Below are 23,132 nucleotides of genomic sequence, written 5' to 3' on the forward strand. Positions count from 1 at the left end.
TTCTTCTTCTAACTCCTTGAGCCGAATTCGTACACCTTTATACTCTTGCAATAGCCAATCTACTCCTGCCACTTGGCCTATGTTCATAGGTGCTCCCATTTTCAACAGTTGGCTCAACCAAATATGGGCTTGTTTACCTAGAAAGCACTTCAGGAAACCAGCGCCATCTTATCATGGCGGCGTGGCGGCTCGCCACAGCTCCCCCTTCTTTATTTTATGAACACAGGTGAAGGTAGAGGCCCTATCCTTCTGTGCAAAAGTGGCAGATAGTGAACATCAGTCCCAGAGTGGCGCCTTCTCCGGGCTTTGGTGCACAGGGTTTTTATAGGGTGAAGGGGCAGGTTTCGCGCACGCGGTAAGCAACAGGTTTCTTATTGGCTATTTTGAATCCAGCACATAGGTCACCTAAAGGGTAAGGTTATTTTTCAAATTTTTGCTTGACATCTTCATGGTTCCTGCTTATCGGTGTAACGGCCTCCGGGCAGGGCGTGCTGTTGAGAGCAGGGTGGTATCTGTGCTGCTAACTGTCTCAAGGACAAACAGGACTGCTGGGTCCCTGTGCTTACCAAGGTTGTTAAGAGATATTTGTCCGAGGAATGTGCGGTTGCCTGGAGAACTTATCCGTCAAGGACGGGAGCGGGGCCTTTCATTCCCCCCTTTTTCTTTATCATGGATAGAATCCTATATCCATTTGTCCATCCTGCCTCGGTTATGGAGAGTATTCATCAGTTTGCTTAATCATTTGGTACTGTTGAGTAAGGACCATAGTCAATGGGCTCCGGAGATCCTTGACATTCCATTCTTCCAGGGGCAGTCTCCAACTTCCAAAGGCAGATGGCTTCATGGCTTCATTTCCTCGAATTGACCCGATTCCCTATTTCTACACTAACTACCTGTCCTTCATTCTGGCTTCATTCCCCCCTTTAGCTATAGGAACTCCCAACTGCTTTAAGGAAAAGGGGGCGCCGATCGTTCTGGCTGCTTCGAAGCTGAAAGGGGGCAACGAGGGGCAAACAGTTTGGAGTTCCTTTTTTAAAAATTGGGTCAATCGAAGGGTCCAAGGTAGAAGCCTGGTTGGGGAAGAGCAGGTTGTCTGGGGGTGGGTGCTTCTATGATAGAAGAACAAAAAGACATGAGTACTGAAGTGAGATTAATACAAAGTAAATGTTGCAGCATCTGGAACATGCCACTGAGTATCATGAAAATGACAGAAGTCAATCTCTCACCAGGAGGTGGAAGAACTGAGAAATTGTTCCCATAACTAGGCCTAGCAAAAGGCTGGAGAGGACAAGGCCTTTATTTGGGAACTTTAACATTGTCCAGGTTATCAGGAATGTAAACACAACATTTAACTCTTAATGTCATAGATGTCCCCAGAAAATATAGTTAAGCTACTTAAGTCATCTGATTTTGTAAAATATCCCTTTATTGGTATAACCTGTGTTTAGTAGAGAGCTCTATATTTCTGTTACTTAGGGCTAGGTAATCATACGAGCAAATATAGATTAAGTCTACCTGTGTAGCTTAGGAAGGTCTGCAGGCCTTAAACTGACTAAAAACTTCTGACTATGGCAGTTTCTCTTGATAGTTATCAGGCACATTTGCTGAAGAATCTTTCATTTGTAGCTTCCAGTCTTTATTCTAGTGGTTTAATACAAGTGTACATCTTAAGTTACATTTAACTATTATTTCTTTTAAATGCCCAAGAATGGTTATATTTTGGTTTTAACTGTTTTGCTGGGTGTCTAAGATCAAGTTGGTCAAATTGACCTGGTTCCTGTCTTGTTAAAGAGTCAGCTGAGTTCCCACAGGGGCCACTTGTAGAGAACTTAAGGGCAGCTTCTTAGCTCCACCAGTGCCATTGGTTAGGCAGGGTCTCCTTGATGAGGTGACTTCCTTTGGAAGCATTAAGGGATGTCTCCCTTTTTCCATGACCCTCCTCTGCAGCAGATGCACTGAGTGATTTTTTCATCCTCTAGTCTCAACAATCTCCTTGATCAGGAGGTTGTGTGACCCAGAGTTGCAGCGCTCCTTAGAGAAGTTCTCTTGTTCGTGGGTTCAGGCTGACTGAGGACAAAAGATCCAAATACTGGCCTATCTTGCCTTCTGTATTTAATTCCAATCTCTAAGTTTGATCTTAATCATCCAGCAAGCCAGTTTCACCAGTCATAAAGTAAGAGTACTGGGCTTTAACTTTAATGTCCATAACTTTACAGTTATTTACTCTTTTATCTAACTGGAGTCTGCAATAGTACTGGAAGTTACCACTATCTGTTCTATAGGTGATGGCTTATTATCACAAGTTACCTAGGTTGTGTGTTCTTGAATCAGCTACTTCTGCAAAACATTAACAGGTAACAGTTTCACAAAATGAAATTAGCAAGAGTAAAAATATATTTTGCTTGTATAATAGCTATCTTGAATTTTGACTGAGAACCACATTATATTCCCTATTTGAGATCATAGTAATTTTACAACAAAAACCAATTTTTTGATTATAACTTTAAATAAGCTGAAGTCTGACTTATTTTGGAGTCACTCTAACATGCAGTAAGGTGGGAGGCAGAGCCTTATCTCAGGTAAGGCGTGACTCTTTACAGATCTTAAGTGTTCTAATTCTGATGTTGATCTTTGCTTCTTCCTTAAATATCATTAAGTAGTCTACATATACTGTTTCCTGAGTTTATATAAGCTTTATAATTAACACAATTTAACATTGTATCTTAAAACATGAATCAAAGAAAGGCTGAGAGAGCTTTTAACTCTCCTTTTGTGTGATAAAGTGGCAAAATACCTACATGTTTCACAAAATTATCCTTTAAACAAGTCAGGCTCTAATGTTTAGAAATACATTTACATTTGAAGTTCTTTATCTCAGTGTAAAAAGTAACAAATTTTACACATACCCCATTGATAGCAGGTCCTATAATAGAGCATTAAATGATAGAAATAAATCCCCAATTAAAATTTACTCTTTATAAGTTTAAGATTACCATTACAGACAAGTTTAATCTGGAGAATAGCAGAGCTTAATAAATTCCTTGCTTTAAAAACTTGTGTACCTGAAAAATATGAACACATTTCATATACAACTAGTGACCATTTCACAATTACCTTGACACTTTTATCTTACCAAATTTAGTTTTTAAAGAAAAATTTTGACTCTGTAACATAGTACAATACTCCCAACAGTTGTTTAACCATAACTGTATACACCCCAACCTCCAAGACCAATTGTTCCAAAGAGCAAAACTCAACAGACACAAAGTTAAGAGTAAATTAGTGTTTCTAAGAAATCCTTGTCATTTTACCATGTCATTTTACCATATAGATTAAACTTTGGTTTATATCAGAACATTAGTATTTCACCTTAGGAAAAACCTTAAATAGCTTTAGCAGTTTCACATACATACAACCAACTTAGTTTTACACAAACTTGTTGAAACTTGCCCTTTACTTACACAGACTTTTTTAGCACTTACTTAGACCCTCATGTATTTCATCACACAAGCACTTTCTTACCCAGAAACATTTTCTTTTCCCTTTTACTAAATATATTTCCATACCCAGACCTTTTTATTTTCTCTTTCCTATCTGTTGACCCCTTTTTGTTCACATTCTGAAACAACTCTTATGAAATTTCTGAACTTAGATAAATTACTCTATTTTAATAAGATTAAATATTTTGTTGTTTATAGTACTCTAATTGAAACACAGTTGAAACTTTTGGGACCCTTTGTATATAGAATTCCACTTGTTAGGACATAACTCTTAGTAACCTTGTTTTTAGTTTAGTGATGACACAAAGCAAGTTTAAACCCTTTTATTTACCAACCTATGAAAACACCAATAATGTTTAAGTATGATACCCCATGGAATTTGAGGAGTTAAGAGTACTTGATGTTATTTAACAATGAGCATTTTAATTTTGCAAATTAATCAGATGTCACCAACAAACACATTTGAGTAATCCAATACATGTTAACTCTAATTCACTTATTCTGTAAAAACCAAGAAAGCAGACAAGTGTCCTGACCAGTATTTGCTGTCTCTTTCCTGTTGAAGAAAAGTCCTAGGAACAATTGATATTAGACATTTTATTAACATCAATATTTTATTTGCTTGACCACCTAGAGACTTGTGAGTTATTTTCAAAGACAATTTACTTTCATTAGTTTACCCAATTTGAATTGAACCTTTTTAAATCACGTGAATAAAAGTATTTGGATCCATTTTTACATTTTAATTTTAGGAGCGCTCAGTTTTGATACAGACAAAACATGACATTAGACAGCACAACATACACATAACACAAAATCAAAGGCCTTGTAACTTTATAGGTGAATCTCCATTGCAATGTAACAGATGTTCAAAAACTTTAGTTGAATAAAAAATAGAACTGATCAAAAAGAAAAAAAAATCATTAACCTAGGTATGCAGGATCAAATTATGAGCTCAAAAATACAGCATTAAAGAAAAACAAAACAAAACAAGAATCCTGGAAAATGAGTTAGTTCTGTGTAGCAGCCCAGAAGTTTAAAACAGACACCCTTTTTTTTTTTCTTTTTTTTTCTTATCTTCAGGTTACCTCCCTTTCCCGCTGAGACTGCTGCAGTCTACATTCCAATGCAGGCTTCAGCAAGGCCAGGCAGGGGGGAGGGAGGATCACCCAGGACTTTTTAACCTTTTTTCTTCCTGGTTGAGAAATCAGGTTAGGTTTGAATGCAGAAAATCACAAAACATTATTTCTTACTACTTTTGAGGAATGGAGCTGCTGAGCTCTCTGCCTAGGGGGAGGACTGCTTCAAGGATATGGGTGTTCCCTCCCTAGGTGGCCATGGAGCTGCTTGGAAGGGATCAGGAGGGGGGCCTTGGACAATTTTTGTTAAGTTACCTCACACTTCTCCTTTATTAGGAAGTGATTTCCAGGCAGCAATGCAGATCTTATTAATTTGTTCATAAACCTCTAATGGAAAGCCTGTTTGCTGATTGGCAAATCTACCCTGCCCCAGAAGCATATCCACATCCCAGGCAGGTTTGCGCATAGCTTGGTTGCGTGCAGCCTGTTCATTGGCCCCCTCTAACACAAAGGCTCTCCAGTCTAAATATTTACCCGGGGAAACACAAGCTTTCACTAAACTGGCCCAGTCCGAGGTGGTCATGCAGAATCTATTGAGCCCCTCTATTTGGGCGATAGTAAAAGCAGCATCCACACCATAAGTGTGGACAGATTCTGCTATATCCTTTATCGTTTTAAATTCTATGGGTTCCTGATGTCTTCCTCCATCATTGTCCTGGAATACAGGACAGGCAAACCCCAACTCTACATGGGCAGCCCTCCAAGCTGCAGAGTTAAAAGTTCTACCTGTGCCTGGAACCCCTCCCACATATGGGGGAGGATCATAGGCTAGAGCTGGTTCCTGTTCTTCCTCATAGTCCTTCTGTCTAAAATCTCTTTGCCTCTTAGTTCCCCCTTCTTTTATCTTCACCTTCCGTAAGTGCTGCGTTAGCTCTTTCACTTCCTCATCACCATCTGATTCTGACTCCTGTTTCTTCTGATGTTCTAAGGGCTTTTAAATCTGGGTATAGTCTCCTCTTTGGAATAGCTCCATAAACCTGCTCTCCTGCACTATGTTTACTGGAAGTACTCATAGAATCCTCGGACTTCTCCTCATGTAGTTGTTCAAGAACTTCCTGTCCTTTATGAATAGCTTCCTGACATCTACCATCAAGAATACATCCTTTTATTAATTTCCATAGCGGTATCACCCCTTTCTCGAATTGTCCCTGCTCCTGAAGGAAATCCAAATCTCTTCCCAACTTATCCCAACTGGTAGGAGTCAAGCTTCTGGAGACAGCAAACCATGGGGCCGCTTTATCAATTCTTACAATGAATGTTTGTAAAGTACTGCGTTTGACCTTGAGCTCTTTGGAGCGTAACAAAAAATCTAAAGGCTGTACTAATGAACTAGATGGAGAATTGCCCATAATGAAAGCAGCGTTCAGAGCAAGCAGAATGAAAGCAAAAACCAAATAATTTTCTTTGTTGATCGACTATGCAAGGTCGATTAAATATTTTTCTTTGTTGATCGACTATGCAAGGTCGATTCCCGCTCTCTCTTTATCTACAGAGGAGCGCCCCACTATGTGTGGACCCCACTTACCTGTGGTACTTACCGGTGCACCCCCTGACCACTGAAAGTTCTGATTCCTGGGTTTCGGCACCACTTGTCGTGTCCCTCGCCCGCAAGAAAGCACGACACAGGAATCTTCCTTCAGCAGTTTAATCAGGACCTTATTATTATAAAACCATGGTTTTTCTTCTTCTAACTCCTTGAGCCGAATTCGTACACCTTTATACTCTTGCAATAGCCAATCTACTCCTGCCACTTGGCCTATGTTCATAGGTGCTCCCATTTTCAACAGTTGGCTCAACCAAATATGGGCTTGTTTACCTAGAAAGCACTTCAGGAAACCAGCGCCATCTTATCATGGCGGCGTGGCGGCTCACCACAGCAGACAGTATCATATCAGAGAAGATCCTGAACCACTAACATGTCAGAGAAGAACCTGAAAATATTTTAATATATGCTTTCCATCCTCTTCTCAGAGAGATGGCAGAAATACTGGTGATGCTGCATCACTCATAAACACTCAGCCACTTGAACAATGGTGTGAGAATTGTGGATTATGAGTGGTGGAAAGAGGTCCTCAGTGCTGTGGAAACCGTCATTTATTAAAATTGCCTAGAATTTTTAGGCGTTAATGAAGATTGATGAGGAGCCTGTCTGCATGGCAGCACCAAAGGGCTATTGAGTTCTCAGAAAAAGAAAGTATCCACAGCTCTCCACATTTCCACACTCCTGTTGTCCTGGACATGCAGATAAGGTGTACTAACATTAGGAGAGAAGGGGTTCATCCAGAGAGCTCACTAAGGGAATTAGTTTGCCTGGGGCTCATTGGAGAGTGAGCATTGGGAGGTGAAGGGTATGGACCCACAAAACCAGAGGGGACTGAGCATCAGTAGAGAGGTTGTACTCAACAACATGACTCAGAAGGCCCTGAGCAATGGTTGGGAAGGGAGATTAAGGACAGAAAACTGAAATGCCTGAACACTGGTGAAACCGGTTTCCTGTCCCAGAGGACACAAGAGATGCTGAACAATGGTGTGTGAGAGGAGTTTAAACACAGTACCAAGAGAAGACTAAGAACCCCTAGGTTAGGAGTGCTCAAAGACCGGACACAGGAGAAAGAACCGCTGGTCTGGAAACCAGACTATCAAAAGAGTTTATGTCCCTAGAACTCACATGAATGTAGCACTCAGTCTTCTCCAATTGTCTCCTCATCTGATGTGACCTTGGTGCTGATCTGTGACCTCATGGGATCTTCCCCATCTCCTCTGCTCCCTAGTGTCCTCTCCATATGGTAGTCTGGGAACAGTGTCCAGCAGAGTGTGGGGCCCTTCCCATCCTCTCTCCTTAACTCCCATAAAGTTTGTGATGTCATAATGGCCTGGGGGAGGAGCAGGCCCAGCTGTTTTTCCTACTAAGGACTTAGAGAGGGTGTGAAGTCCTCAGGACTGTGTCCCACAGTGTAAATTTCCTTGGGCCTAATGACCTCTGCCTTCACTGTCTGCAGTCAGAGGTCTGAAAAGTCTGGCTCCAGTTCTATTTCTGATCATGTTTTCCCTGGGTTTAGAAATGTCTGATTTGGGGCTGCTATGAGAAACCCAGGGTCACACTCTGTCCTGGGCCAAGGACAGAATTTTTCCAGGTGGTGGAACTAGAGTTCTCTCCTGCAGTCACTGGATACAGCTCCAAGGGCCTAGCCCAGAGCTTCTGACCCAGGATGAGGGACAGTTAAAGATGATCACTGTAGTTACAAGTTTCAGTTTTGTCTCTGGACTTTCTGACCCTCATAGATAGTGATGATTGCATCACCTTCTGATAAGATAAGATGAATTTTGTGACTCTGATTCCAAAGTCTGACCCTAGAAAATCCTTCCCAATGGTCTCACAGCCCTTCCTCATCCCTGTTAATTTCCCTTGGGTCTCTCCTTGTGCCCATTTGGGGCCTCTCTTTCTAGTCTATATAGAATCATTTTGAACTGATTTTGTGAAAGCTCCATTTGGGCGCTTTTTTTGTGACTGTGGCACTGTTGGCAGGAAGAGAGGAGAGAGGCAGAGAAACTCATTTCATTTACAGAAAATGTTTGCAGAGTGAGTACAAGAAGCCTAGAGAGAAACTGTCCAAGGCCACATATGTTGGTACAGACCAGGAGCTGCTAATCCAATACAGAGCATCAAGCACTGACCCTGGAGGAAAAACAGATGCCACCCCAAACTGTACCCCGCAACCCCTATAACGGGGAAACCGGTCTGATCCACCAGGTCTACTCCTCATCTTCACCATCTACAGGTTTCCTTTCATGGAGAGTTCACAGCCCCAAAGGGCACCTCATGCCAGGCACTTGTCCCCCTCTGTGCCTTTCCTTTCCTAATAAATCTCTGCCTGTGTCTCTGCTAAGAAAGACAGAAATCCCTCTCAACAGCATATCAAGAACTTTCAGGACTGGTTTGAAGTCCTTTCTTTCTCCTGCAGACCTGCAGGATCCCATCTGGTGGTGACAGGATTCCATTTCAGAAGAACTTAGCCTGCTCCTGTGGGTTCCTATTTTGTAGTGGCCATGATAGTGAAATAACCTACACCCCTAGTGTTCTGGTTTCCTGAAACACCTGTCAGGCAATGAATGAACCAACTCTGCAGTACACTCACTGCTCCAAGCTCTACAATAGCAGGGACCTTGGCTCCTTCACCAGATCAGCCCCTATAAGGAAACCCTGCTGCCCAGACCAACCATAAGTAGGAAAGGGTGACCATACATCACCTGGGACTCCTGGGGGAGAAGAAACTACATCAAATCACTATGTCCATCTGGTTTTTGGGTGGACTTCTCCCAAATGGACTTAGTAGAGCCTGTGCTGAAAAAAGATACTACAGGAGGACCACAGCTGGGCACAGAAGGAGGTTTTCAGCCTGACTCCAGTGCACTCTGGTCACCCTCAGGTTTCCTCTGTCCACACACAGGAAGGAAATACTTGCATAAAGCCTCAGCCTGCTGAAGGCCACCTCTGTCATCAGGATAGGTGGAGAGGGGGTCAGTTTGACAGGCATGATACTGGAGTAAGAAAAGGGAATGAACACAGGAAAACTGGGTATATTGCTGTAGGACAACCAGGAACTGACCCAAATGCTCTGACCCATGGCTTCATGGAAGACAGGACCTTGGAACAAAGAGAGACTTGTTGACTGAAGACATGTCTAAGCAGAGAGCTAAGGGGGAGTTGGCACTGCTGAGTGCTTCTCATAAACCTATAGAGAACACTTACAGGGTATAGAATTTTGCCCACAAGCAAGCATCCCCCTGGAGAATTCTGTCTACTCATCAGAGGGGTGACAGCAAGCTGGGGAGAGAAGGGTGTGGTTGACAGTTCCTTAAAGACAGAGGACAGATGCACCCTGGGATGACACAAAAGTAGCCCCAAGGTCCTGGAGAGATGTAGGCTGCCCCTCCCACCATGGGCCTGGAGGACAGTGAGCCCAGGAAGTGGCTGCTGCCAGGTTCCCTCACAAGGCAGCTTCACCTACCCTCTTGCTCACCTCCATGAACACATGGTTACCCCTTCTGGACACTCATCTGTGAGACTCAGGCAGAGAACCACCATGGTTAAGACAACCACACAGTCCCATAAACTGAACCACAGGGACAGAGCTCTCCCTCACTCCCCAAATCTGTACTGACACTGGGGTCCAATATCAGCCTGGGCTGGTAGTGCTCATGACTCAGGCACAAAGTCACTGCAGAACACACACAATGTGTGAACCAGGCACAGAGCAACAGGGCCAGGGTTACCGTATCTTCCATTATTGAACAGGATACTGACATCCACTCATTCTGGAAGGGGAATCCATCCCTGAAACTTTTGGACAGATGCCGGGGTCCAGCCCTAGCAGGAGTTCATGGGTTCCACACAGGTAAACGGGGCATGGGGAGACAGCGTCGGTGATGGATGGAGAATGAAAGACAAAGACTCTAGTTCTGGTGCAATCACTCCCACTTTATTCTGGGAAGGCTGGGTTTATATACATTTTTCTTCAGGCTATAATGGCAGTCTTGTGGTTAATATTAAAGAAGTTTCCAAAGCATAGGCAGAAAACAGCAACCTTACAGATTATCCTTACCTAATCACAATTGTTTGAAGAATATCTAACTATGTCAATGAGCTAATACAATGTTTATTTCCTTAGTATTTAAACTCTATGTGACCTAAGACTATTCTTATTACTCTCACGGTTAAAGCGATAGACAAGTAATCTTATGTAACCATCTCTATTAGGTTCATCTGGTTAATATCTAAATTGCTGAGTTAAGGGCTACAGGAGGGCAGCAGTCGCAGTGGTTCTCATGGCCAAGTTTTTTTACTGAATAGATTACCTTGTCTTACGTAGCTCTTTTTTCCAGAACAGGGCATTGTGCACCAATGTTTATTGTAGGGGTGACCTATTCTTTGTAGGAAGGAAGGAATGTTGTGAAACCTTAATCTTTTACCCTACCACCACACAAAAACAAAACCATCGTTAGAATTTAACCAGCCTGTTGGAGACAAAGGCAGATCTATAACTATTTTCTCCAGAGGCTTTCAGGGACTCATTGCATGGTTGCAAAATTATTTTTGACCTTGTTAGTGGTAAAGACCCATTGTTTTTCAGATTATAGGTAATATTTTCTGGAATTTTTGTTGTTTTCCCCTCAACCCCTTAAGCAATCCATTCAGACTGAAATGAGTAATATATTATTAGAAAAACACAGCAGAAAAAAACACCATGCTCCGGAGCAAAACATTCAGCAATTCCCTTTAGGATGAGCTTTTGCAATCATCCTCCATAGGATCTTTGTTAAGCACTGGATGGAATTCCAGATGCCCCCGCAGACAGAGCATAAAGTCAAAACTTTGGATGTTGTTGTTGTTGTTTTTGTTGTTACTAGGGATAATACCCAAAGGTACTTTGTCACTGAGCTGCATCCACAGCCATTTATGTACTTTGATTTTGAGACAGGTTCTCACCAGCTTGCCAGCACTGATCTCATACATGCAATCTTCCTGCCTCAGTCTCCCAACTCACTGGAATTGCAGAAGTGTGCCATCCTGACCAGCAGAAATGATTATTCCTGACCTCAGCCCCAGTGCCCTTGTGGATTGTGAGCTTGCACCAAACATTTTCTTGTTTCCCCACTTCTCCCTCTGAATAGGAATGGGTACCAGGGCCTGTTCACATTGACTTTGGAAACACAGACTTGGTGGGATGCTGCACCTACACAGCGAGATCAGGTAGACTCAGCATGAATGTTGCCTTACCTCATCCTGCTGTGATGGACATGTTAACCTGAGACTCAGGACTTAATTGCCAAGGTAAAATTTGGGGGCTCATAAGAGGGAATAAAAGCATTCAACATGTTCTAGAAGGATGTGTATTTTGGGAGGAATTGTGTGGCCTTAATGCCTGGTGACCCCTCTCCCATGTTTAATGTTAAACTCCTAGGATCACTGAGAAGGAATAGGTCAAGGGACACAGACCATCTGCATAACATTGGTAAAGTCATGAGAGAGACCCAAGGAGCAAAGCTCTGATTGTGAAACACAGCAATAATGGATCCCCAGTATCCAGGAAAAGGTCCTGTATAGACACAAACTCTGCCAGTGACATGATGTGACGCACTGTGAAAACAGAAGTACATGCAACAATGTGTTCTAACCTAGTGTACCATTGCATATAGTATGTTACATGCATCAACACAGAATGTACCATGACATGAAAAAATGGGATGTATCTTGATATTCCAAACATGGCATCACACAGTCCAACATAAGATGAAATGTCACACATGTGCTAGCATTCAACAACATGACATAATATATGGTTGGCATGCCAATGACTTCTGATGGTGTGTCAACACATACTGAAACAGGTGCAGATGCATACTGGACCACAGGTGTTAGGAGGGCACTTCATGGAAAGTGGTGGCACCCAAAGCATGCCAACACAGTGACAGGTCTCCCCTGAGGGAATGAGGTGCAAATGGCCTCTCAAAAGTGTGGGTCAGTGACTTGGCTTGATCTCAGAATCCCCAAAGTCACACTCCTCAAACTGTCCTCAGCTCAGCCAGAGAGCCAGGGGCCCATCCCAGAGGAATCCAAGAAAGGGCAGTGACCTGGTGCAGAGTGAGACTCAGGGATATACTGCAGTTCCTTTTGCTGGGGTCTCCAGTGCAGAAATGAGACCCTGAAAGTTCCACTTCTCATTGAATGGGTTGATCAGAAGTTGAGACAACCCCTGACACCCCCCACATCACAGCTCAAGGACTAAGCAGATCCATGTCTGGTTCTGCAGGCTTGCACATGAGTGGCATCCAGGGGAATTGGGAAAAGTGCCTGTTGCCCTCCAGCCTCATTCCTACTCAGCCATGTGCTGAGAGGGACCACCCTGCACTGTGTCCTGTAAGTCACAGACAGAGACTGGGAGGGGCCAGATGGAGGGCCCTGGGCACCAGGGAGGACAGTCACACACAGGGTCGCTCTCCCTCCACTACTCAGGATACTGACAGGCCTACCCCAGATGGGGTTCCACAGATCCCCTTGACCACTGCCTTAATACCACCCACATCAGTGTCAGCTTCAAAAACAGCTGCAAAGCCTCTTTGGAGAGTTTGCTCAGGGCAAGAACTTCACCTCAGCTTCCTTCCCCAGTGCCAGCTATATTTTTCATTACTTGTCACTGAGGGGGAAGTGCTCAGGGGACATGGTTAGACACTCCAGCACCTCTGATCATCCCACAGCATGGCACAGAGGCAGGATGGTGTGGCAGTCAAAGGACAATGGTGCCCTTCTCCCAGGACTGCAGACAGTTCTCCTCCTTGTCCCTCCACATCTGCAGTTAACAGGGTTGCCAATTGTCAGAAAATAGGCAGCCCCTCTGTGACAAGTGTGCGACACTTTCCTGAGCTTGGCTCTATTGTTCCCTCTGAATTTTGTCTGGGGTGGGGGCAGATATATCTTCCAAGTTGGCCTCTTGGCATGCTGCTTCTTCAATCTTCCCTCAGAAACAAATTTTCTTAAATGGACTCTGCAGAATTCAATTCTAGATCTTGCCATTATTTTTGATGGATACAAATTTTCTAAAGAAAATTTTGAATCATCCATCAGCGTTAGGGTTTCCCAGTGTCCACATTATAAATTACATGGGTTTACAAAGCAGCATATATTGTAAATAAAAAGACCTGAGTTCAAAAGCAGAAGAACTCAATCATCACCCTCACTGATACTTTCACAAGCATATAATCCAGGTAGTCAATGTACAGTAATGCAAACACATTTACAATCACTTTATCACATTCATTTGTAATAATACTCAATAGAAAACTGGTTCTTTATTGAACATTGGAGAGTTAAATCACCTATTCTCTACAAAATATGTCTGAGTGCGATGAAGTACCCAAGGAAATGCAGCCCCTCCCATATAAATGAAGCCCATGGTGGCCAGACCATGCCTGCTCAGGCACTCTGCCAGATTTGGGACCAGACAGAGCAGGATGAGGGAAGAGAGCCATGGGGTGACCACGTGCAGCTGACCAGACACTGAGTCTTGAACTCAAATTCCCAAGACTTTGTGCTGAAAAGGACTGCAGCCAGTCCTGCACACTGAAGAGGCTGGCAATGCCCTTGGTGTCTGCAAGTCACAGGCCATATGGAGACCAGGGCTGCCCAAGGAGACTAGGCCACAATGCCTGTGGGAATTGTGGCCATCAGCACTGCCCCAGCTCAGACCCCTCAGGACAAAGCCACTCTGCCCCTGCTCACTTGGAATGTGCACAGGTCATTGAAAAGCTGGGTGCCTGCATTTCCCATGCCCTGAGAACTGGACACAGGTGCTTGTCACTGTGAGAGGGCAGTATAGGTGACAGCCACTGCAGCTGCACTGGGAGCCCAGAGGACAGGGAGGTGGCAGACACCATGGGGTGTCACCTAGGCCTTGTTCCCACTAGACTCTCTAAGATCTCTGCTGGAGTCAGTGTAGGTACGAGGACCTAAGCACTGACCCACATAGGACTGGATCTGCATCCACATGGGCCCACCCATGGGACTCCAAGCCAGCAGAAGCTATGAGGGTGATACTGCAGTGGCCTCTTCATGCAGATATTCTGCACAGTGTAGGGAGACTTGTGCAGAGCAGGTAGTAGCTCTTCTGGCTGGTTCCAGCTGGTTGAGAGGACACCGCAAACATGAGGACTTCATTGAACATCACAATGTCACTACATCAATGTGGCGGTAAATCCTTCTGCTTCAGGTTCAGAAAAGGAGTGGCCCAGAACCAGGGCAATGTTCCCTCTGGGGTCATTTGCCAAGGTTCAGACACAGGTTTGGTTGTCTCTCAGAGGGGAAGTCAACAGATCTCCTGAGTGGACATGAGGGATTGCACAGACACACCACACAGCATGTGATGACCCCAGCACATAATTAACCACTTCCAGTGGAGGGCAGGTCATTTGCTCACTGGTACCATCTTTTCTTCTGCTGCTTAAAGAGGACCTCTATCTCATGTCAAACTTCAGATCCTCCCCAGTCCAGGGCTCATATGCCACCAAGAAGGGTCAATTCTATCCTCTGGATATCTGAATCACAACCTCACAGTGTTCACAGGGTTGGAGCAATTTTCCTATGATGGTGGCACAGGGACACACAGCTGCCCTGTCATCTCACCCCCAAGTCTGACTTTACAGTTAATATACTCAGCCCTGTGATTTGCCCCAAGACATTCCAACAATTTTCTTCAGGACGTTAAATCCAGGTCCCCAAAGCTGGTTTCTGTTGCTTGTACTCTACACTGGATGAGCCTCTGTGGCTTGGGTACCCTCTCTTTCCTCCCACATCAGCAAGTACTTCAAAACAGGCTGTGGAGAGAGCTGGGTCTGCCTAGTGCTAGATGGACAATGAGCAGAGGACATGAGGACAGTGAGTCTCACCCTAATGGCAGCAACAGAGAGAGAGACAGAGAGAGAAAGGGTCAGAGAGACAGAGGGAAGACACAGGCAGGACACTGAATGCCATTCTCCATCTTCCATGATAGCAGAACTCTGTTTTTGCCCCATTTGTGGTAGAAAACAAGGAGCTAAGGGAAGAGAAGAGCCTGTTCCTCACTGGGCTCTTTCCCCAACAAGATTGGTCATCAGTTCAAGGACCAATCACATGACTCACTTGAGTGGGCATGTCTTCCAGTTTCAGCCAATGAAAACCAAGGGCATCTACAAGAGGGCCCCAGGAAAGACACCTCAAGACACACATGAAAACAATCACATCTTTCCTCCTTCTCTGTTTTGGACATGGCCTGATGAGGCTTGAGCCATGGCAGTCATCCTAGACCCAGAGGCAAAGACCAGAGAATATGAGAAATGCAGAGAGAGAGGACTGACACCCCTGCAACTCTAGGTAACCAAACTGGAGTTGCTTTCTGGTCTTCCTGTGAGACAAGCTTAAATGCCTTTCTAACTTTACCAGAGTTTCTCATACTTTAATGTGCACATGATTCACTTGGGGTTTTATAAAAAATGCAGCTTCTTCCTCATTAGCTCCAAGATCAACCTGAGATTTTAAGTTCTAACAGACCCTAGATGCTGATGCTGAGGCTGTGGGTCTGCCGAACACACTTTGGCTGGAAGAGGGTGAGCCACACTTGGGGGTCCTTCTCTCACCTGCTGCAGGAAGCATCCCCACTCATAACCATCTGCATGTTAACCAACCACTTGGTGTAGCTGAGTGTCAGCTTCCCACCAATCAGATGCCCCTCCTCCATCTGTGGGTGGAGCCAAGACAGGTGGGGAATGTGGTCCTTCTCCCACATGGCAGGAAGGCTTGTTGACTGAAAGAGTGAGATGTAGACAGAGCCAGTATGCAGGTGACCTGGGAAGGTGTTGATTGGGGCTGTTCTGGTTTTCTGTTGCCTCTTTATGGTCAGTTTATCACATGGTCCTGAAATTCTTATGAAAAGAGATAGATTAGGGTCTGGTGCCCCAACTAGGTGACACATTCTGGGTATCTGAGGACATTATAGGTACCCACACTGGGTGCTGCACCCAGAGGTTCCTTCTGGATAGAGCTGGGATCTGGCTTGGGCATCAGAAAATTTTAAACTTTTCCTAAGTTTTCTGAAGGACAGCCAGGGATGAGAGCCATGGGGCAAACCTGATTTCACAGAAGAGAAATTAAGCTCCCACACTGATCAGCAAGTCAGTCCCTTGTAAGGTTCAAAGATTTCCCTTTGCAGGTGTGAGGACATCACAGTCATCCTCTGCAGCTGGCACCTCCATGGGACCTGGTGAAAGGAGCACTCAGAAATCAATCTCTCTCTCTCTCTCTCTCTCTCTCTCCCTCTCTCTCTCTCTCTCTCTCTCTCTCTCTCTCTCTCTCTCTCTCTCTCTCTCTAAAGACCTTAGTCTCAAGTAGCTCCTGTTTCTGCTCTGTGAAAGTATTTCCCCATGGATGTGAACACCTGTCACCTCCTCTAACTAGGGAGGAAGGGGGAACAAGGGTAGAAACATGGGTAACTCCAGGTGTGCCCTCTGGTTCTGCCTCACTTAGGGAGCACCTCACACCAGGATTGGCTTTTGACAAGGGAAGTTGCCTGAGGAGGCTGGGGACAGCACACTAAGAGCCACTGGGTGCTTCTCAACCCTACTTGGAAGCCTCTCCTGCCTGGGTGTTAGATCAGGGATACACAGGCTTCTGCTCATACACCTAATATTCATTCCCCTAAAATCTTTCCATTCCAGGTCCCAGATCCCACATGGTGAAGAGCACTAACACACAACAGTCATAAAGTGAGTTGGTCACAGGTAACAAACACAGCAAGAGAGAGATTGTGTAACTGTTCTGAACTGCAGGGAGTGTTTGTGGGATTATGGGTTTTAAGGGATCACAGCCCCCCCTGCTATTAGGTGAGAACAATGAGAATTAGGCACAAGAATCACATGGTACAAGGAGCCAGTGCTGTGCTCCTCCTGAGGCTGGTGGAGACTGAGTTTGAGTGTGGCCTGAACAGGCTTCCTGAAGCCATCTGCACAACCAGGTGGGGACACACAGTCCAGAGGGAGAGTGAACAGCACATGCCAGGTCCCAGTTCCTAGTCTCCAGCCTGTTCCACTGCAGAGAGGAAAGCTGCTTCCTTCCTCCTCTGCTCTTCTGAGTGAGGGACACAGAAAATCTGACCTGTGGGTCTCCAGACAGCCCTGTGCACCAACACCCCCAGTTCAGTGCAGTGACATCTCTTCCCAACACACAGCCTTCTAAACCAGCAGGAGCACAGTGACTCAAAGCAAGGATGTGGAACTCAAGGGATCCAGCAGAAAGAGGCTACACCTGTTGCAGACATTCAGTCAGCCCCCACCTGCTTGAAGCACCAGTAAAAGGTGCAATGCATCTGCTGCTTGCCAGGCATGTGCCCAACCTATGGCAATCACAGGAAGACATGGCTTTAACTAACAGAGCGGTACTATGCACACCTCACAGAGGAACCCAGCCTTGAAGCAGGATGCTGAGATGATTAAAGCTCTAAAGGGTATTAAAATGACTCTCCAAGGACAATCTGCCCTGAGATGACAGTCTTGGTAGTAGTCATTAGCCAGCACCCCATGTTCCACCTGTGCACAGTGCAATCAGGTCCTGTCTCCAGGAGCATGGGAGAGTCAGGAGGTGACAGGCATGTGAGCTGGATGGTGCTACATGGAGGATCCAGCCAGGGTAGATGGCTCCCATGGAAATAAGGGTGAACAACAGAATTGTGGACAGGGGGCACCTGGGGGAGTAGACACAGGTCTCAGGGGGAAATGGGCACTGGATGGCCAGCTCCAAGCCTTTCCTGTTCATTGTTGGTGATTCCATCCATCAACTCTGTGCTAGTTCCATGATGTTAAAATTCCAGTCATTGGAAAAAATGCACACACCTCTGGCTAGTGGTTCCCAGACACAGCTGGTGGCTCAGATAAAGAGAGATGCCCACTCAGGACATTCTCTGTGACTGACAACACCTTGTGAGCAGAGCCCTTTTCCAAACCTGACACCAGTAGTGGTGGTGTCTGGAACAGACCCTGCTATCTGCAGAATCAATTTGTAAGTGGATTTCAGACTCCCATTGAGACTTTGGTCTCCAACCAGTGGAATGGCTTGGTTAATCAATTGTTCCAACAGCACCTATGATCACTGCTTCCAGAAAGAACAACTCAGATGCTGAAGCAGAAAGAGAAATGGCAGTGTGGCCCTGTGACAGCCTGGTTCCATGTAATGTCAACTCTGTGAACCCCAGAGGAGGAGGCTAGTTTGATTTTCTGGGGAGTACAGTAAGGGGCTGCAATGCCAGTTCTGAGGCATCAGGGTCTTAAATAACTCAGAGCAGGCAAAGAATTGCCCTCATCAGTGACATTGAGTCTAGGAGAGTTGACCTGGAACAGGCCAAAACTGCTCTGGCACAGGGCTCTGGCTTTTATGTCCACATGAGGAAGGTGATAAATTACAGGTGTCAGAAAATTGCACTCTATCACAGTTGCTTGATGATGTGATCAACCAGCTGAAGTGCCAACTGACACATGATAAATCAGCCATGATGCTGCATGGAACTGCAGGCACAGGCTGGGTCAATCATGGACAGAGTGCTTCCTGTGGGGGCAACCATCCACCTAGGGTACAGTGACAATAACTGGAGACAGATTTAGTTGTCACAACCCTGGGGGTGGGGAGGCTGCTGCCATCCAGGAGGTAGAAGTCAAGGATGTGGCTAAGACTCCTATGACACCAGTACAGGCCCCAAATAGCTTTATACTGCCTGATCTGTCACTATTTATAGCCACTTTCCCTCCCACCTCTGGGTAATGCCAGAGATGTGCACAGAGGGATGTCTGACTCCATTTGGGGGTCACTGGCCTCATGCAGAACCAAATCTGAGCATAAGACAGTGTTACACTGCCTCTCCTGCTTCCTTCCTGTTCTATTTACCTCTTCCCACTTTTGTTTTCCATTACAGGGGAAATGACAAAAGCATACTGGAGAGTCACTGAAAGCATTGTTCTCTTCAATTAAAACAGTGAATTGGAAATAACTCCTGGAAAGCAGAAAATGAACTGAGAGAGAAGACTTGAGAGCCATTGAAAATTGAGCAACTCAGGAGAGGAGCAAAGATGTCTCCAGATGAGCATGTCTGGTCCAGTAGAACCCCCAGTCTGAGTGGAGCTGTGGACAGGGAGGCTTGGAGAGGCTCCTGCTTCTCCACCAAGCCAGTTCAGTGCAGGTCGCCGGCAACATAGAATGATAGCATTGCATAGAAAGTGTCAGAAAGCACCATCCATGGTGAAGAGAAATAATGTTTTGTGAAATTTCAGATTCACAAAGTGTGTGTCTCTCTGTGTTTGTGTGTGTGTGTGTGTGTGTGCCTGTGAATGCACTGTGCTCCATAGCAAACGTATTTCTCATAATGGGTCAAGGTCAAAACAGCTTGGAAAACACAGGATAAGATTAAATAATGGAGGGTTTGAAAATCACCCAGCATCTGTCAGCAAATTATGCAAGAAAAAAGAATGAGGAAATGATAGATTCAAGGGAAATGAAGCTGAAAAAGAGAGAATGCAGCCACTTCACTGCCATGGGCCATGTGGAGGGGAGCATTTACCTGTCGCTTGACCTATATACCTGCCAGCCTCCAACCCATTTCTGGCAGGTTTTGCAGACTCTGCAAGAGCTGGTGGGTTCATACACCAACACACATGGTGCAGTTTTCACTTGAATAGTTGTTTGTGCCCTTGCATATGTTCTAAGAGGAAATCAAACATGTGATTCCATGGGTATCAGATAAGGACAAAGGGTTGGTGCCACATGCATGGATTTACATTTCAGTTGTTCTGGTTTAGGGGAAAATGTAGGGTTAGGGGTGTGTCTGTGCTCATGTCTGTGTATGGCCCTCAAGGGATACAGCTCTGCAGCTCTGAGCCCTGTGGGCCTCCTTACAGCTCAGGGAATGCCTGAACCTAGCCAGTCACACCCACATTCTCTTGGGAAAGGTGACAAACTGAGGGACCTGCAAACAGCAAAGTCATGGGTATGGGGCATCCCAGATACCCAACTTCCTCTCAGGACTTCACAAAAGAACAACCAGTTCCTCCACTGATTCCCCTGCTGATGTGGAGCCCCAGAACCTCCCAGATGCCCCAACCCCTCTGAGACAGGCTGTGCTCCCAGGCTAGCCAGGCTGGTGGCCTCCTTCTGTAGACATTTATTTCTGCACCTGCTGAACCAGGTTTCCCTTTTCCCTTGACCTCTGAGGTCACTGACTGAGTTTGCCCAATGTGGCCTTCAATGCACAGAGACCCCATTATGAAATCCCTGGTGTCCTCAACCACTGAGCAGCATTCACACAGAAGCTTGCATTGTTCACCAGTGTCCAACTCAGACCTGTTCTGGCCTTTGGTTTTCACAAATGTCCACCTCCTGCCTAGGATCTGGGTTTTTTCTGAGCACCCATGCCCCTGGAGTTTGTTTGGGTGCTCAGAGCTCTCCAAATTTCTGCAGGATTCCAGCATTTGCACAGGAAGTCCCAGCCCAGTGGGAGGAACAGGTAGCCCAGAAGTGAAACAGACAGCATACCTGGTGCTGGGGTGACATGGTCATCCTCAGCAGTGGGAGAGAGGTAACAGTCTAATTATAACCAGGCTGACCCCTGCCTGAGTTCAAGGGACCCAGTCCTCACTGACCATGGACAATAGTATGGGAATAAAGAAATCAGTCCTTACAGGCATGAATTGGGACCTTCACTTTGGCTGGTCCTGACTGTTGCTTCATATCAACCTCAAATCAGAATCTGACAAGTGTGTTCATTTGTGTTTTTTTTTTTTTTTTTTTTTTTTTTTGAGACATGGTCTGACTGAGTTGGTGGGTCTGGAACTTGCAACCCACCCACCTCAGTCTCCCTAGCAGCTGGCACTCAGGAACCTGGGAGTATGACTTACACCCACCTATGCAAGACCCCACCAAGTTCCCAGACAGTGCTTCTCCCCATGCAGGGTGAGAGTAATGGCCACACCCCCTATGGATGTCAGAACCACATGAGCAATGCAGGAGCAAGCGGGCCACAGTGGCTGCCCCAATGATGCCTCCATTTTCCTCAGGGAGGTGTCCCTTCTAACTATGGTCAGAGGAGGAAAACTGAAGGTCCTGGAGCTGGGAGAGGATAGAAGCAGGCACCAGACCCCATAAGGGGTTCACAGGGGCCCTGAATGTGTGGTTATGAACACCCTGCAGAGAGGGACAAAGCCTGTACCTTCTGCTGCCGGGACCCCATGCCTTCCATCCCTATGCACCAGAGGTTCTTCGGCCAAGAGCCAGATGCTGAAGGGGCATGTCACAGACCCAGAAAACTGACTCACAGGCAGTGAGTCCCTGGATGATCAACACTGCCAGGCAGGCACCATATCAGGGCCCAGAGAATCCAGGATGGTAGCTAATGACAAATCAGGGGTGGTGTGGGGACAGGACTGGAGGAACCCAGCTGAGTGGCTTCAAACTGGCAGAAAACTGCAGGATCTAGCAAAAGGTGGGTAACTGACTCACTGGGCATTCTGAAGTAGTTTTAAAGGTGGCCTTTGAATGTTCTCATTCCTGCTCTTCTGTTCCCTCCTCAGCCTGCCACAAAGTGTCTGAGGAGCCTCATCTGACCAGTACATGGGCAGAGCCTGGAGAGTCAGTCCTCAGGAGCTCCACTGTGATGGTGGCCACCCATCTTCCACTCTTTTCAAAGTGAACATGACTCTGCTATCTCCCACAGTGAAGAAGAAACTTCAAGCTCATCCAAGAACAGTGAGAAATGCTGTTGTAAAAATGAAAGGTCCCAACCCCATTTCCATTCATGGACCCCAAACTTGAACTGTTTCTAGTCTCTCTGAAAGAGATCCACACTCCTGAGGAATTCACAATTTAAGATTATTTCTGAGATTCACAGGGGTTGCATCAGTGTGCAGTACCTAAGCTAGTTTGTGATAGAAAATCCAGAGTTCACCTGGCTTCTTTTGGTGTCCCTTTGTCACAAGAACCAAGGACTTGGCAGGACTGGAGTCTCCCTGTAGGTTATGGTGTCACTGTCCTGGTCTGGACTGAGGCTGCCTGGTGACCTGGTGTTGGTCAGCATGGGAGGGAACAGGGGAGGGCTGAGGAGTTGATGGAGAGGGAAGGAAGGTGAGATCTAGCACCTTGGGGTCCCTAGGCCTCTACCTCCACTGTCCAGGGCCAGCCTGCCTTGCCACCCCCTGCTGACTATACTCCTCAGGGCAAGTCCAGCCAGCCTGGGGCAGGTTCCAGGACCTCAGTCCGGGTTGTTCGGGAAACCTGGCCCCTGAAGGCTCCATTCACCCTGAGTGCTCTGCCATCTTCTCACTTACTGTGGCTGGGATGGTTTCCATGGTTGCTCCTCTTAGAGCAACCCTGGGGACACAGGGTGCAAGGGCTTCAGAGTTCATGGTGACATAACATGACCTAAGACCTTGCCTGACAGTGCACAAAGGGACATTACTGCATTAAATTAGGAGCTTCAGCAATGTGAGCATGTTCCCTGGTCAATGATAAGTTGTTTGGTAAAAGGCACATTGGATGTTTGCAATCATTCCATATGCTGAGGAAGGGCTCTGACAAATGATAAATGAAAAAATTAGAGGCTTCAGGAAAATGTAAATACCATCCTTTTTAAGTCTGTCCCTTTGCAGGGAAAAAAATGTTTTCTCAAAGCAATGAGGCATTTCTTTTCTTCTCTCCACCACAAGGAAAATGACTGTGGTTACTTTACATACATTTACATATCTTGATATTTCTTCCTCATCCCTACCAATATGGGAACAGATGCTGTGGTTTCAGCTCTTTTTCTTCCCTCAGGGTCACTCCTGAGGAACATTTGTACACATTTTTTTTCTGATCTGCATCTTCCCATAAAATTTTAGTGCCACAGACCCATTGTAGAAAGGCTTATGGGCTGCAGGTCTGTGTATTTACATA

Source organism: Sciurus carolinensis, unplaced genomic scaffold (genome assembly GCF_902686445.1).
Source record: "Sciurus carolinensis unplaced genomic scaffold, mSciCar1.2, whole genome shotgun sequence".
NCBI classification, from domain to species: domain Eukaryota; kingdom Metazoa; phylum Chordata; class Mammalia; order Rodentia; family Sciuridae; genus Sciurus; species Sciurus carolinensis.